We start from the raw sequence: 15,709 nt of genomic DNA, 5'->3' as shown, positions 1-15,709 counted from the left end.
CCTAAACACCTCCTCCATGGTGAAGAAGGCACAACAGCTCCTCTACTTCCTTAGGAGACTTGCCTGAAAAATCCCATCCTTTGCCAGCATCTACAGATTTGTCATTGAGAGTTTACTGACAAACTCCATCACTGACTGGTACAGGAACTGCTCTATCTTAAGACAGAAAAGCCTTACAACGGACAGTAAAAACTAGACAGCACTTCACTGGGACTCACCTTCCTTCTATAGAAGACATCTATTTTGTGCGGTGTTCAAGGAAGGCCAGTGCCATCCAGAAGGAAGGACCTCACTCACTCATCACATGGTTTGTTCAACTTCAGGTAACTAAGGAGCATTTATGCAAAGATTACCAGACTTTGATTCAGACTAGCTCGTAACATAGTTCAAGTAGCTCATTGGCTTCACTGTCCGTGCAGGTGCAAGTTGTAATATTACATTTATGTTGTGGATAAAGCTGATAAATGTCACATATATATAGGATGTATTTGAGTGAGGTAATTAATCCGTTAATAAAGATCATTGTAAAGGTGTTCAGATCTTGCAGCTCAGGCAGCTCAAACGGGTAAATCTTCAACATACTATGACTGGAGGGGCAAGGGTGTGCTGAGTGACTCCAGCCAGGTCTCCTAAACAACCAAACTGGCCCGGTTGCTAGGGAGGGTAGAGTCACATGGGGTAACCTCCTCGTGGTTGCGATTAGGGGTGCTCCCTCTCAATGCGGCGCGTGTGAGTTGTGCATGGATCACAGAGAGTAGCATGAGCCTCCACATGTTGGGAGTCTCCGCGGTGTCATGCACAACGAGCCACGTGATAAGATGCACAGAGTGACTGTCTCAGAAGTGGAGGCAACTGAGACTTGTCCTCCGCCACCCGGATTGAGGTGAGTAACCGGGCCACCACGAGGACCTACTAAGTAGTGGGAATTGGGCATTCCAAATTGGGAGAAAAGGGGATAAAAAATAAATAAATAAATAAATAAAAACATACTATGACTGGGTTATTTCAATCAATACTTTCTAGATGTATTTTGTTTAAATAAATTAATTAATAAATAAAACAATATTAGTGCATTGTTAACATCATGCAATATAATTTTTTCCTCTGCTTATTTTCATCAACAACATGTTTCAATTAAAACCGCTTGATAATACGTCTTTATCATCTTGACTTCGTTATCATTGACAAAACAAAACAAAAAAAACTTTGTCAACAAACAATATCATCAAAGAAATGAATGAATGAACCCTGCCAACGCTGTGTCCCAATTCGCCTACTTATAATATGTGCTAAAATGACTTACATTTTGTAATGGGAAAGTGCATACTTGATTGAACAGCAGAACATTATGCAAGTATTGGGGCATACAACCACTTCATTAAATTGTGTCTTGATACCACGGATTGCTCTGTTGCATAGTTATCCTACCACTGTTAGCTGGTCAAACATCCAGTAACAATTCAGACTTATCTCACAGTGAATTCAAATGGAATTTGAATGGGATTTGTCACACCCCACAGGAAGTTGAATTGGAATATGAATTGGAACGATAGGAAGTGGAATTTACTGAATTGCAATTCAATGAAATTCACCACAGTCACACTACACAATTTCATTAGTCCAAGACACATTTTGTGACAAATAATTACGTTTTTATCATTGAACAAGGGTGCCTAATTATTCCCTAATAGGTAGAATTGCATATTTACCTATTTATACATGAGTATAACACTATATCCACAACATAAAAATAATATTACAAATTACATCTCCATAGACAATGAAGTGAATGAACAGGTGAACTTCAACTAAGTTACAGTATGTGCTAGTCAGAATGTGTACTTTGCGTTGTTTCTGTACAACTACACTAGGCATAATGAGTTTTCCTAAACTTGCCAAAACATAGAAAGTAATAACAATTACTCTAATGCATAAAGAATAATTTTTGTTGACTAAAATTATATGCAGTTTTACTGTAGTCAGAGTAAAACTGACTAAAATTAATAAATTTGACATGACGAAATTTTGACGTAATTTGTTTTCCTGATTAACAGTTTTTTATTGATTCTTAATATATTACATAAAATAAATTACAATATACATGAACAGAATCAAGCCATGATCCCCTTTTAACCCCCAATATCCCCCATCCCCCTCCCAATCCCAAACCCCACCCCAACCCTGAACAACATCCCATGGTCAAACCTGAGACACACACGTATATAAACACAAAATATAACTGAAAAAATAAAGATAGAATAATCAACAAATAAAGAGAGAAAAGGAGAAAAGAAAAATTCCAGGATATGATTTACAATTTCATCCACAAACATGTTACTCTCCACATGGTCCTCACTGAGAGCCCTCCAGAAGGGTCAAGCATTTGTTCCATTTCTTCCCATACACATCAAGTCTGCCAAGCTGTTTATATGACATCTTTTCAAATGCCACCACCCTGCACAATTCGGTGAACCATTCTTGAAATGAGGGAGCGCCTTTTGACTTCCATCCTCTAAGAATAATCTGTCTGCCAATCATTACAGTAGTTTGGACTTAGTCTTTTATATATTTGTCATATACTATAAGAACCACCTCATAACCCAATATGCATAGTCTGGGGCAGAAAGTAATTTGAGTATCTAGTGCCTCACAGATAAAATTCTGGACTCTTAACCAGAATTCTTGAATCTTAGCGCAGAACCACAAAGCATGGGCCATGTCTCCATCCTCCAACTGACATCGCCAGCAGGTAGGTGTGTCTTTTAAACCAAGCCTGAACAATCTAGAGGGAGTCCAGTACAAATAATGGAAAACCTTAAACTGAATAAGATGTACCCTTGCATCCCTTGACATAGTTCTAACATTTTTTAAAATCCTTTCCCACACCCCATCCTCCAATACCAAGTTCAAATATCTTTCCCATAATCTCTTAAGAGCTGTTAAGGCTCCATCACCAAGACTCTGAATCAACAAAGAATAATACACTGACGCTTCATGCCTTTCCAAACGCTGTGAGCACCATACAGAGGGTGTCTGCAGCTTTAGGGGGCTGTGTACTACCACCAAAAATAGTACAAAGTAAATGGTGCAGCTGTAAATACCTGAAAAATTGAGACCTAGAAATCCCAAACTGCTGCGTTATATTTTCAAATGATCTCAAAGCTCCATTTTCATAAAGGTCACCAAGTGTAGCAACACCCCTCTCTATCCATTCTTTCCAGCAAAAAGGGGGACTTGTTAATACATAATTTGGGGTTCAGCCATATACTTTTAGGTAAGTATCAGAACTGAACCTGCGAGAAACCTTTGTCCATACTGAATGTAAATGTGAAATAATAGGATACATTTTTGCTTCTCTAGGCAATTTAATAGAAAGACTTTGCAATAGTGAGACTGGGGCAAGGACTGCTTGTTCAGTGTTGTAGCAATGGGCCAGGTGTCTAAGATTAAAAGTTTTAGGGAAGCCTAAACCTCCTTTGTTAATTGGTCTATGTAATTTACTGAAATGCAACCGAGGTTGTTTACCATTCCAAATAAAAGACTATTCTATCAAATTGTTTAAAATAAGAAAGAGGAACTTCTAGAGGGAGAGACTGCAGTAGATAATTTAATCTGGGGATACAATTAATTTTTATAACATTGACCTTCCCAGCCATAGACAAATGTAGTGAAGCCCACCTATCCACATCACACGAGAACCTTTTTATTAATGGGTTCAAATTAACTCTAACTAAATATCTAAAATTTGCTGGAAATAAAATGCCTAAATACCTAATGCCTTGCTTGGGCCATTGAAAGGTGCCAGGTTGGAAAGCTATGGTAGGGCAATATGCTGTCAGAATAAGAGCTTCTGATTTAGGCCAGTTCACCCTGTATCCTGAAAATTTGGAGAAAGAATGAATAATTCTATGGACGGTAGGCATAGATCTTCTAGAGTCGGAGACAAATAATAATATATCATCTGCGTAGATTAGAAGTTTATGCACCACACCTGCAACACCACCAGGAAAATCATCTTCTTTTCTTATTGCGGCTGCTAATAGTACACAAACTCCGAGTAGGCCAAAACCAAAAATAAACCTTTATCTACTGAATCCCATCTGGCTAAGCGGGAACATGATCATGGTCGAGCGAAAACTAGAGTGAACATCGGCAGGACGTTTGATTCCTGGAGGGACCTTCGTTCGATTTTGGGGATCAAAACCGACCCTGAATTGGAGTTCTTCTTATTGGACAGGTCAGCTTACGTAACTGCAAAGCATGTGAAATGTAGTGCCATAAGGATTGATCTGTGTCATTTTAGATAACTTGATCTTGCCTGCTAACGCTGACGAATTGCAAGCTACCTTGCTTTGTAACTTTCAAATAATTTCAACAATCTTCTCTTTATACTAAAAGTCAGGTATACTGATTCACAGTACAGACATAATGTTCATCTGTAATTATTCAGCAAGGTAAACTACAATAACACATGAAATGAATGCTATACATTTGTGTAACGTAACTTGGTTATACAGAAAATATATACAATCTATTATTATAAAACAATAGCGCATCGATATATCAAAATGACAGTTGTGATGGAGTCACATCAATACTGAATTGTGTCAACCTATTTATAATGTACTTTCTATTTTATAAACAGATACTGTCATCATCCACCAAATTTAGCTAACAGCTATTGATAAAGCTGGCTAGCTAGCTAACACCGACATAGGCTATTGTATAAATGCAGTCAATGTATCATGCAAAGAAAAGTGATTACTTCAAATTACGGTCTTGCATAGTCAGACCTATATCCAAACTTTGTTTTAGCCCTGTTCCAGCACTGGAGAGTCAAATATAATATACAGTCTCAAAGTTTGTAGTAAAACAATCATAACTGTGTAATTTTAATTATGCTACCTCATCTGTCAGCATGATGCCGGTGAATCACGTTCAGTCTCTTTGTACGTTACGTCATTGTTTTGGTCGATGCTCGCGTCCCTATGGAGTGTGTGCGCGAGCACAAGCAACAGGTAGCTGGCTGAAGTTCACTTAACGGCCACAGGTGTCATTAATATCAAGGTTTTCTGAATCTTACGTACTGCACCTTTATTTTTGCTTAAAAGGATTATTTTAGCTAAATTTAAGTAGAACTTGCATAGCGTCACGTGACCACCCATTTTGACTAAATTTTAAGGATTTTGTTTTGTTTCTAACTGGCACTTCCTTTTATCATTCTCTTTAGATAAGTAAATGTCAAGCTCAAATGGAACTTTCCTATCCCGTCTGACAGGTTTAATGGCAGTTGCCGGTCTCATTATGTTTTAATGGACCTCGCCTCTGACCAAATGTCAAGCTCCACAACCTAGACCTAAACAATACTCTGATAGAAACTTTGAACAGGGCAACAACTTCCTTTCTGTTGCAAAGGAAGAGAAACCAATACTTTTGTTATGGTTCTGGCCTGAAAATTACTTTTTTGACTTCAATGATTGTAAAACGTTTTACAATTATGATGGTTGCGATCTTACAGATAATAGATCGCTCTACAGCAATGCAGATGCTGTCCTCATTTTTCACAAGGCCATTAGTTGGGACCTGTCCAACCTTCCTCCATCTCCTCGTCCTCTGTTCCAGAAGTGGATGTGGTTTAATGTAGAATCACCAACTAACACAGAAAAAAAACCAGGTCTGGAAAACCTGTTCAATCTCACTCTGAGCTACAGAGAAGACGCTGACATTCCTGTACGGTTGCGCTTGACCACAAATAAGAAAGCTGATGAGAAGTTTGATATTCCCAAAAAGAACAAGCTAGTCTGTTGGATTGTAAGCAACAATGCTCTCTCGACAGGTGTCGGCAAAAGGAACAATTATTACAAAGAACTTAGCAAGCACATCAAGATACATATGTTCGGGAAAGCATATGGAACGTTCCTGGATTATAAGGACTACTATCCTACCATAGCGAGCTGCAAATTGTATTTATCCTTTGAGAACACCATCCACAAGGACTACATCAATGAGAAGTTCAATGGACCGCTTGCAGCAGGTACAGTCCCAGTGGTAATGGGTCCTCCCAGAAGGAACTATGAAAAATTTGTTCCTGGTGATGCCTTCATTCATGTGGATGACTTTCCAGATCCAAAGTCACTAGCGGAATATCTGAAGTAGCTGGACATGGATGATGATGCATATCACAGGTACTTTAACTGGAGGACACATTTGTCTGCAAGGCCTCATTTAATACTACAGAATCAAGAGTTTATTCTGGCTATCTGCACTGCCTGTGATCACGTAGGAAGACACAAGGAATATAGAGAAGCTCATGATATTTATGAATGGTATTTTAATTAAGGTTGTCTCAGATTTTGGGGATTTTTGTTTATTTTCTGAAGGTATTTGGATAAGCAATCATTGCTGTGCTAAAATGACATGGTATTTAAGTGTAGATGTCAGCCTCGCAGTTGTGTTTTCTCTAGCTTTGCACTCTTGCAGGAATTTTTTTCAATTTGATACCAAAGCACTGCTGAAATTGTTGGCTCTTTATGATTAATTGCTTGTGTTGATATCTTTCCTGAGTTGTACATTAAGTTACTTTGCTGTATTTGATGTATTCTTCCATTATTGCAGCAGTAACAAAACCTCAGTACTCAAGGGGGCAATAGAGTTACCTTAAAAATAGAGAAACACCGATGTATCGGCCAAACAACAATATCGGCTGATAAAAGCAAGTATCTGCACTGTTGGACATCGGCTGATTGTTTAAAAACAGCAGATGATCAGGGTAGATGATTTCCTGTCATTATTTGCCTATAATTCATGTTTTAAAAATATATCTCTTGTGTGAAATTACTTAGAATTGGGCGACAGTGACAGTAGAGTTGTAGTTTGTAATCTTTGCACTGCTAGAATTCCTTGAGGTAGAGCTACCTCTAAAACTTTAAACTAATTCGATAACTCACCTTAAAGCTCGACAAATCATGGAATATAACGAGTTTGTTAAAGCTAAAGCGGAGGAAGCTTCATCATTCAAAATTCAGTTGATGTGAGATAAGAACTTAAATAATTAAGAAATGTTACCAACTGAATGTGAGCCTGACAAGAGGCTGTTCAGAATTCAGTTCATTAGGTTATGTAATAATGATAAATTGAGTTAATAATGTGTGTTGTTTATAGACCATTTCAAGGACTATTCATCAGTTTAGGGAAGTGACGACTTTGTTTCTTGAACCTTACCTTAACCTTTACTTTTTCTAAAACAATCACAGTAGTTGACTTGAAAGAGAAAACTCACTGTAGAAGCGGATAGTTCACACTGATGTTGGCTACAGTGCCCCCTGTGGCAATGTTGAGAATGCAACATGTAGCGGTACTTGAGTTGTTTTGAATTGAAATCTAAAACTGCAATGCAACAACACATGAAATCGAAGTTTTGTACCAAGAAGCGTCTGCGTTAACGTACTTGCGCAAAGAATGTTTCGGACCTGTAGGTGGTGTAACTGTGCCAATTTTCTATGTGTTATAATAGATGTAGAAATATTAGTTTTGCCACCAGTACAGGAGTTTCTGGGATCGTTATGGTTTTTGGCCATCTGTGCTGGAAAAATTCAATTCTATGACGGAAAATGTCCAGAGAATGTGACATTTTTCACGGCGCGTTCACACTTGTTTGTATGCATGCTTGGAAGCCCGATGTGATATGAGAAGAAACTGACCAACGAGCACTCCTAAACCTTTCTCTAATACAAACATCTGATTCATTTTAGTGAATCGGTTTGTTCGGAGGGTTTATGTAGATGAACCATTGAAAAGGATGACTCATTTGAGTTTCACACAGAATTCCTTCCGCATCTCATGTCTTATTTGTTTGCTGAATATTTCATTTAATGCTGCTTTTTACTACTATGTTTATGATTGTTATTATTTTTTTAAATGGTGTTTTATAGTTATGCTTTGGACATTTTGCTTAATAACACATTTTGTGCTCCACTGAAAAAATAGTTCATGTGACAAGCATGTGTGGATTTTCACTTTTATGTGAACAATCCATTAGCCTTCTTACTGTAATGCTTTAATGTTCTGGAAAACATGTCCTTGCTTTTAATGTAAGATCTCTTAGGTTCATAATGCCCAATGTTTATGTCAATTTGATTGATTATTGTTCATTAAAAGACCTTTATACATATAATTAAAACAGTTTTAAAAAATATATTCTGTAAAAGCTTAAAGAACTACAATAGTGCTTGTAAACAAATGCAGAACATCTTAAATGTTCAATGTGGAGATATACGACTGTATGATCAGGGATAGAATAAGTAAATAATAAATATGTTAAAATTATCCACAACAAAATTATTGGTGTTATTGTTTGAATGAATTATATGCTGCTTTGTGGTACTTTATGTCAAAGGATTAAACATTCATAAAAATAAAAATAAAGTTTTTCTTGTATGATGGGCAGCTGTCCTTTTTTGGTCATTTATCAGGCGCAGTGGTGTCTCAGGCTCATTATTTCTGGTGGGGCACAAACAATCCCATGCCTAACCCAACAAACAGGATGCAATGCACAAACAACCCTATAATTAAATCTCAGCACATAACACTACTAAAATGTACACAGCCATGTCAAAAAGCTCAAACCAGGTATAGGCAAATGCTCAAAGGCTGAATATTTTGCTGTAATTGTAATATAACGAAGACAATCTAACGATTGTTTCGTGAAATGTCTTTGCGGTCAAGAAAAGCTGTATCATAATGTTCCCCAACGAAGAACTTTTTATCCCTATGTTTTCTTGAAATTTCTCTAAATTGATGTACTTTTCAAGCCTGTTGTTACAACGATGTGAATGGTGAATCCATGCCTGGCACCCATTTTCCACAATATCTCTTCGAGTCTCTTCTATTGCTTAGAAAAGAGTTATTTAGTCACAGAGATTGAGGTCTAAATCTTTCCATCTCAAGGAGGACAAGGGCTTAGAACTGGATTCAGAAAATAATATTCTGAAAGGAGCACCGTGGTGGACTTTTAAACCACTCACCCACCAGCACAGCATGGTTGAGTTGGACATTGTCCCAAACTACATATGTATGGCCCCAAGATAGCAGAGTAAAGCACAGATGGTGATGTTGGGTCCTTGATGACCATCAACATTTATTGTGGCATACTGACCAATGCCATATCTCCCACTTTTCCATTTTTGTTGAGTCTGAAGTCTCTGTAGATCTGCTCACATTAGGCTGAACTCTCTGATTCTTAACATGATCAACTAGAGTGGATCTCATCTCATTTGGGCTTCTTCTGTGTTTCCTTTATTCTCCACTTTTCTCACACTCTTCCGCCCTGCTGTCCTCTTCACTTACCTCTTCTTTCACCATGTCCTCTTGCTCTTTCCTCAACTCTTTCAATGCCCAACTTTAAAAATCATCCTCTTTCCTCATCACCTCTTCCTCCCATTTCATCCTCCTCTATTCTGCCTCTCTTTTTCTTCATTCCATTCTACTTGTTCCTCGTTTGTTTGCTCTGGATTTTTTACAAATGTCCCCTTAGATGGCAAGGTCAGGATGTTTGTGTGAAAAAAAGTAAATTGCATTTCCTTTGCTGTGTGCATTTCTAATTTAGCAGTTATCAATATGATGCCACTAGACACCCTGACATGTGCATTTGAGAATATGTCTTTATTACACGCCGACATTCGTGGGGGACTCCTTTTTTCTCCGTCATCCAAGGGTGGTGGGGGTGGTGTTAGTGGGGTATGAATTGATGCGAGGGCTTGATGCCCAATGTCATGGGGGCTTGAAGCGCATGCTGAGGTGGAGTTACAGCGAACAGGAAGAGATCTGCTCAGATCTTCTTCGCAAAATAGCTTTCCATTAAGACCCCCTGTAATTCGCACTGGGCTTTATTTAGTTGTCTGTGTCAACTATTTTGATTGCAGGACCCTTGGATCAGACAATTTTGTATGTTGTAGAGGTAGACCGATATATCAGTTTTACCAATTAATCTGTACCGACAGTATCTGAGAGAGAGGAGAACTTGGTCGCCGGCTCCCGGACGCACTGTCGACCGAGTTGCTTTTTGGAACTATTGGTTATCCAAAAAAATACATGCCGATAGTTGCAGATAATTTAATTTTTATTTTTTCCCTGTTTTTTTTTTTCTTTTTTATTCCTTATCAATAAACCTCATTTTGTAAAATATATACATACAACACTCTTTGTAACAGAGCCAAATCTCAGTAATTTCAAAATAAGAGTCCCTGGTGTATTTCGGGCTTGGTTAAAGTAAAAAGTCCTGCATTATGCATCAAATATTCATTTCTCTGATTATTGGGATTTTGGCAGCCTTCCAAACGTCAGACTGGCAAGAATGCAACTGCTATCACATATCCGGACCTTCCTTCATCCATCGCCCCGGTGCCACACTGCCATGAGCTCCCTGTACCCACTCCTCCGGAGAAAGAGCAGCCGTCTTTAGAAGAGAGCAGCAAGTCAGAGAGCGAGGAACATCTGATTCTGATTTTTTTTGGCAGATAATTTGGCAGCCTCAATGTCTGTGCCCTTCATAGTATGGAAAGGATAAGATATTATTATATAGATTGATTTTAAATTACTATCGGCCAATTAATCAGTTATCAGCCTTTCCCACCACCTTAGTTATCGGTATCGGCAAAATCCACTATTGGTCAACCAACAGTAAATTGTGTGGGGGTTTTTTTTATTCTGTTCAAAAAATTATGGTAATTTTACAACCACAACCTAATCCATTAGTTACAAGCTTTCATTATATTAATAATGAGGTAATGGTTTGTAATTGTCAGGGAAAGTGCAGTTCTGATACTCAAGAGATGTTGAACAAAAACACTCTGTGGTGGAGGGAATATTAAAGTTTCTCAAAGTCATTAAAAGGTTTGTTCAATCCCTCTATGGAACAAAAGAGACTAAAACACCTGCATTACAGACAGATGATGTTTAATGCAGCTTTGAGGTTTTTCTTTCAGTCATTATCTGACATAAACACTGTCCATTTGAAGTGATATTCCTGAGTGAATTCAGACTATAAAAGAAGCATGATCAGCTCATAAACAGCATCATCTACTGATGAGCAACATCTTCAGTCCTGATTTCAGGTATGATCATGTCATCTCGTGTGTACATTGAGTTGTCTATACAGTCAGCATTGTGTTTCAGCTTCTAGTGTCACTGTGGATCTTTAGGAATTCAAGTTAACACATTACAGCTGTACAACATCTTTTCTCTTAATACTTTGGGTGTTTTCTTTCAGGTCCTTGATGTGACAGAATCCCTCTGTATTTTACGGGCCGTGTGCTTTATTCATTCGGATGATTACAGTCCTGTATGATATCATGATCAGCTCATAAACAGCATCATCTTCTGTCATCATCTGGTTTGTGCCTCCACGTTTTTAACAATAGACACCGATGATGTTTATATTAATTTCTGGTCCCAAAGTATAGCGTATTTGATCCCCTACCCAATAATCATTCTGTGTTTGTTGGTACTTGGAGGGGTCTCTCTTACTCAATATCACTTACTCCTCATAAGAGCAAAGTAGTTTTGGGCAGTCTGTTCCTGGTGCTGCTGAATTACACATTTATCATCCTCCCTTCAGCAAGTATGGTGCTTTTAAGGCACATTGGTGATTTTGAGATATGGTTTTCTTCAACCAGTGATAGAGTTTACATATTTATTTCCTGTCTCCTGTACCTGAATCCATTTGTTGACTGTATACTGTACTTGTTGATGAGGAGTGATGCTGGTGACTTAATGAAGTCTCTTTACTGTTGTTGAAGATCTGACAGACATCAGAATTCAACACAACATACAACCAGTACTAACACTGATTACACTATGTAACACAGTTTTTGTTCCTGGGTAGTAAGTGTTATTTCCTAATTGCTTATGTCTCAAAAGTATAGAAAATGGCTATTATTCCCCACAAACTTTGCTTTTGTGATCAGGACAGTGATATTTTGAAATTGACCTATTTCCAATGAGAAAACGGGTGAATTTGTGTATTTTCGTTCACATAAAGTCAGAAAAAACAACAACATATGAATCCAAATTAACATTTAAGTTAAAGTAATACAAAAGTGACTACAAAAGATTTAGAAGTGAGTAGTTTTTCAAGATTTACGATTATACTGTAAATCACTTTCATGAATCAGCCCCCAAATTTAGTCTCCCATCATGTTTTCGTTATACTGTCCTTGGTAGCGGCGTTCAAAGTCCAGTATATCCTGATGGAAGCGCTCGCCTTGCAAAGATAGCAGGGAAACTTGGTAAAACCACCTTGGAGACCCAGCAGGAATGCCACCATTTTGAAGTCTCCTATGACCTCCCAGCCATACTCGTCATACTTCAAGGCATCCAGAAAGGTCTTGATGCTGTTGTAATCCTCTTTGAGGTGCACCGAGTGAGCCAGGGGAAGAGACGGGTACTTGTTACCATTATGGACCAGCATGGCGTTGAGGCTCCTGGATGAGCTGTCAATGAAGAGGTGCCACTCATTCTGGTTACAGGCGATTCCGATTGCCTCGAACAGACTGGTCACATTGTGGCAGAAGCAGAGCCCATCTTGACGGGTGAAGAAGCTGGAAAAAGGTTGGTGACGCTTCCTTTGATCTGTGACTTGCACACTTTCATCCAACAAGTTCCACTGCTTGAGCCTAGATGTCAAAAGCTCGGCACTGGTCTTGGTGAGACCAAGATCTCTAATCAAGTCGTTGAGGTCTTTTTGTTTGGGTTAGGATGGGTTTCTCTCCTCAGCTCCACCTCTGAAATTGTCATCTGGATCTACAACATCTTCCTCGCTCTCTGACTTGCTGCTCTCTTCTAAAGACGGCTGCTCTTTCTCCGGAGGAGTGGGTACAGGGAGCTCATGGCAGTGTGGCACCGGGGCGATGGATGAAGGAAGGTCCGGATATGTGATAGCAGTTGCATTCTTGCCAGTCTGACGTTTGGAAGGGTCCACCATGCAGAAGTAGCAGTTGCTTGAGTGGTCAGTGGGTTCCCGCCAAATTCTTGGGATAGCGAACTTCATGACTCTCTTTTCCCCTCTGTACCATCCTACAAAAATACATTTATTTCACCCATGACTAATGTGAAAGAGGTTCTCACAACATTTTTCATATACACTATATTGCCTAAAGTATTCGCTCACCCATCCAAATAATTGAATTCAGGTGTTCCAATCACTTCCATGGCCACAGGTGTATAAAATGAAGCACCTAGGCATGCAGACTGCTTCTACAAACATTTGTGAAAGAATGGGCCGCTCTCAGGAGCTCAGTGAATTCCAGTGTGTTACTGTGATAGGATGCCACCTGTGCAACAAGTCCAGTCGTGAAATTTCCTCACTACTAAATATTCCACAGTCAACTGTCAGTGGTATTATAACAAAGTGGAAGCGATTGGGAATGACAGCAACTCAGCCACGAAGTGGTAGGCCACGTAAAATGACAGAGCGGGGTCAGCGGATGCTGAGGCGCATAGTGCGCAGAGCTCGCCAACTTTCTGCAGAGTCAATTGCTACAGACCTCCAAAGTTCATGTGGCCTTCAGATTAGCTCAAGAACAGTGCGTAAAGAGCTTCATGGAATGGGTTTCCATGGCCAAGCAGCTGCATCCAAGCCATACATCACCAAGTGCAATGCAAAGCGTCGGATGCAGTGGTGTAAAGCACGCCGCCACTGGACTCTAGAGCATTGGAGACGCGTTCTCTGGAGTGACGAATCACGCTTCTCCATCTGGCAATCTGATGGACGAGTCTGGGTTTGGCGGTTGCCAGGAGAACGGTACTTGTCTGATTGCATTGTGCCAACTGTGAAGTTTGGTGGAGGGGGGATTATGGTGTGGGGTTGTTTTTCAGGAGCTGGGCTTGGCTCCTTAGTTCCAGTGAAAGGAACTCTGAATGCTTCAGCATACCAAGAGATTCTGGACAATTCCATGCTCCCAACTTTGTGGGAACAGTTTGGGGATGGCCCCTTCCTGTTCCAACATGACTGCGCACCAGTGCACAAAGCAAGGTCCATAAAGACATGGATGAGCGAGTTTGGTGTGGAAGAACTTGACTGGCCTGCACAGAGTCCTGACCTCAACCCGATAGAGCACCTTTGGGATGAATTAGAGCGAAGACTGCGAGCCAGGCCTTCTCGTCCAACATCAGTGTCTGACCTCACAAATGCGCTTCTGGAAGAATGGTCAAAAATTCCCATAAACACACTCCTAAACCTTGTGGAAAGCCTTCCCAGAAGAGTTGAAGCTGTTATAGCTGCAAAGGGTGGGCCGACGTCATATTAAACCCTATGGATTAAGAATGGGATGTCACTTAAGTTCATATGCGTCTAAAGGCAGATGAGTGAATACTTTTGGCAATATAGTGTATGATATATTTTTTCAATAACATTGAAACCTCTTACACATTAGTCATGGGTGAAATAAATGTTTGGTGTTATAATAATGTGCAGTATACTAACTGGTGTGAAAGTGAGGAAGTATTTTGATGTGGTTGTGATATGATTATTTGTATCTTCCTGTCTTTTGACAAGTCTGTTTGATTTTGTGTATAATTTTGTCCTACTTGCGTCTGTATATGTGTATATATTCAGTATATATTGTGTTTGGAGTATTTACATTATTAGTGGAAATCTGATTTCAACTGCATGATTTCAAATGTATGATAAGTTAATAGATCATGAAATATTAACAAGCTCTGAAAATGTCTGTACCTAAAGAAGAGTCACTTAGTCAGAAATTTCTCAGAATGTCACAAACAGAATGTCATTGTGTGTGTGTGTGTGTGTGTGTGTGTGTGTGTGTGTGTGTGTGTGTGTGTGTGTGTGTGTGTGTGTGCGATGTGTATATGTGTGTTTTGTCAAGGTTACATGTTATTCAATAAAATTATCAAAACTTTGACATTTCACAATCGGTCACAATCAGGGGCGGACTGGTTACAAAAGAGAAATATGGAGTAATATTTTCGATCAAAAATGTATAACTTAAATATAAGCAGGTTTAGTCCTGAAATATAACCATGTAACCATGTCTTGAACATGGACCAAACCAATTTGGGGGTGGGGGGTCACAGGTGTTGAGGTCACAAATATAATGGTCCTCTTTGGTCCTTTGATATAGTAAAGGTGCTGAATGCAATAATTTTCTGAATAAAGGCATGAAATGCGACAAAGGCCAAAAATTGAATAATTTTTGGTTTTAAAAGATGCATGTATTTTTAAAGTTTACACAGTATAAGACAAACATTGTGTCTGCATTGCTAGCAATTTGCCTGTTTTCCTCTTTTCTTTCTTTTTTGCGCTGTATCAAAGAAAAGAAGAATATAATTTGAATTTCTTTTCATCACTGATGTATCTGTTAAATGACATGACTGTGTCCGCCGGCTAGCAAAAAAGAAAATACACAAAATTATTTACGCCCTCAAGTTATTCCTCATTGTGTTTTATTTCCCCCTGTAGAATCTTAACATAATCTTTTCTTCAAGAACCCTAACGCTGCTCTTTTCCATACAAAAACAGTTCATATTGAGCACTACTGTCAAGGTCCATAGAAATATTATTATTTTTTAAATATACCATAAAAGTAGTCCATACAACACATAGCTGTTGTATGGCCCCAGAAAGCTTTGAATATAGTGCATACTGTTATATAGACTACTGTTATGATGTCTTTATACTGAACTTTTAATAGTG

The 15,709-nt window shown here is 38.9% G+C and overlaps 1 pseudogene; it reads left to right on the top strand.

Moving 5' to 3' along the window:
- Positions 1-5,238: 5,238 nt before the first annotated feature.
- Positions 5,239-6,339, top strand: LOC127423746 (4-galactosyl-N-acetylglucosaminide 3-alpha-L-fucosyltransferase 9-like; annotated as a pseudogene).
- The last annotated feature ends 9,370 nt before the right edge of the window (positions 6,340-15,709 follow it).

This window comes from Myxocyprinus asiaticus, chromosome 33 (genome assembly GCF_019703515.2).
Source record: "Myxocyprinus asiaticus isolate MX2 ecotype Aquarium Trade chromosome 33, UBuf_Myxa_2, whole genome shotgun sequence".
In the NCBI taxonomy this organism is placed as follows: domain Eukaryota; kingdom Metazoa; phylum Chordata; class Actinopteri; order Cypriniformes; family Catostomidae; genus Myxocyprinus; species Myxocyprinus asiaticus.
Note: the sequence above shows the minus strand (reverse complement) of the source record. Positions and strands in the feature narration are given on the sequence as shown.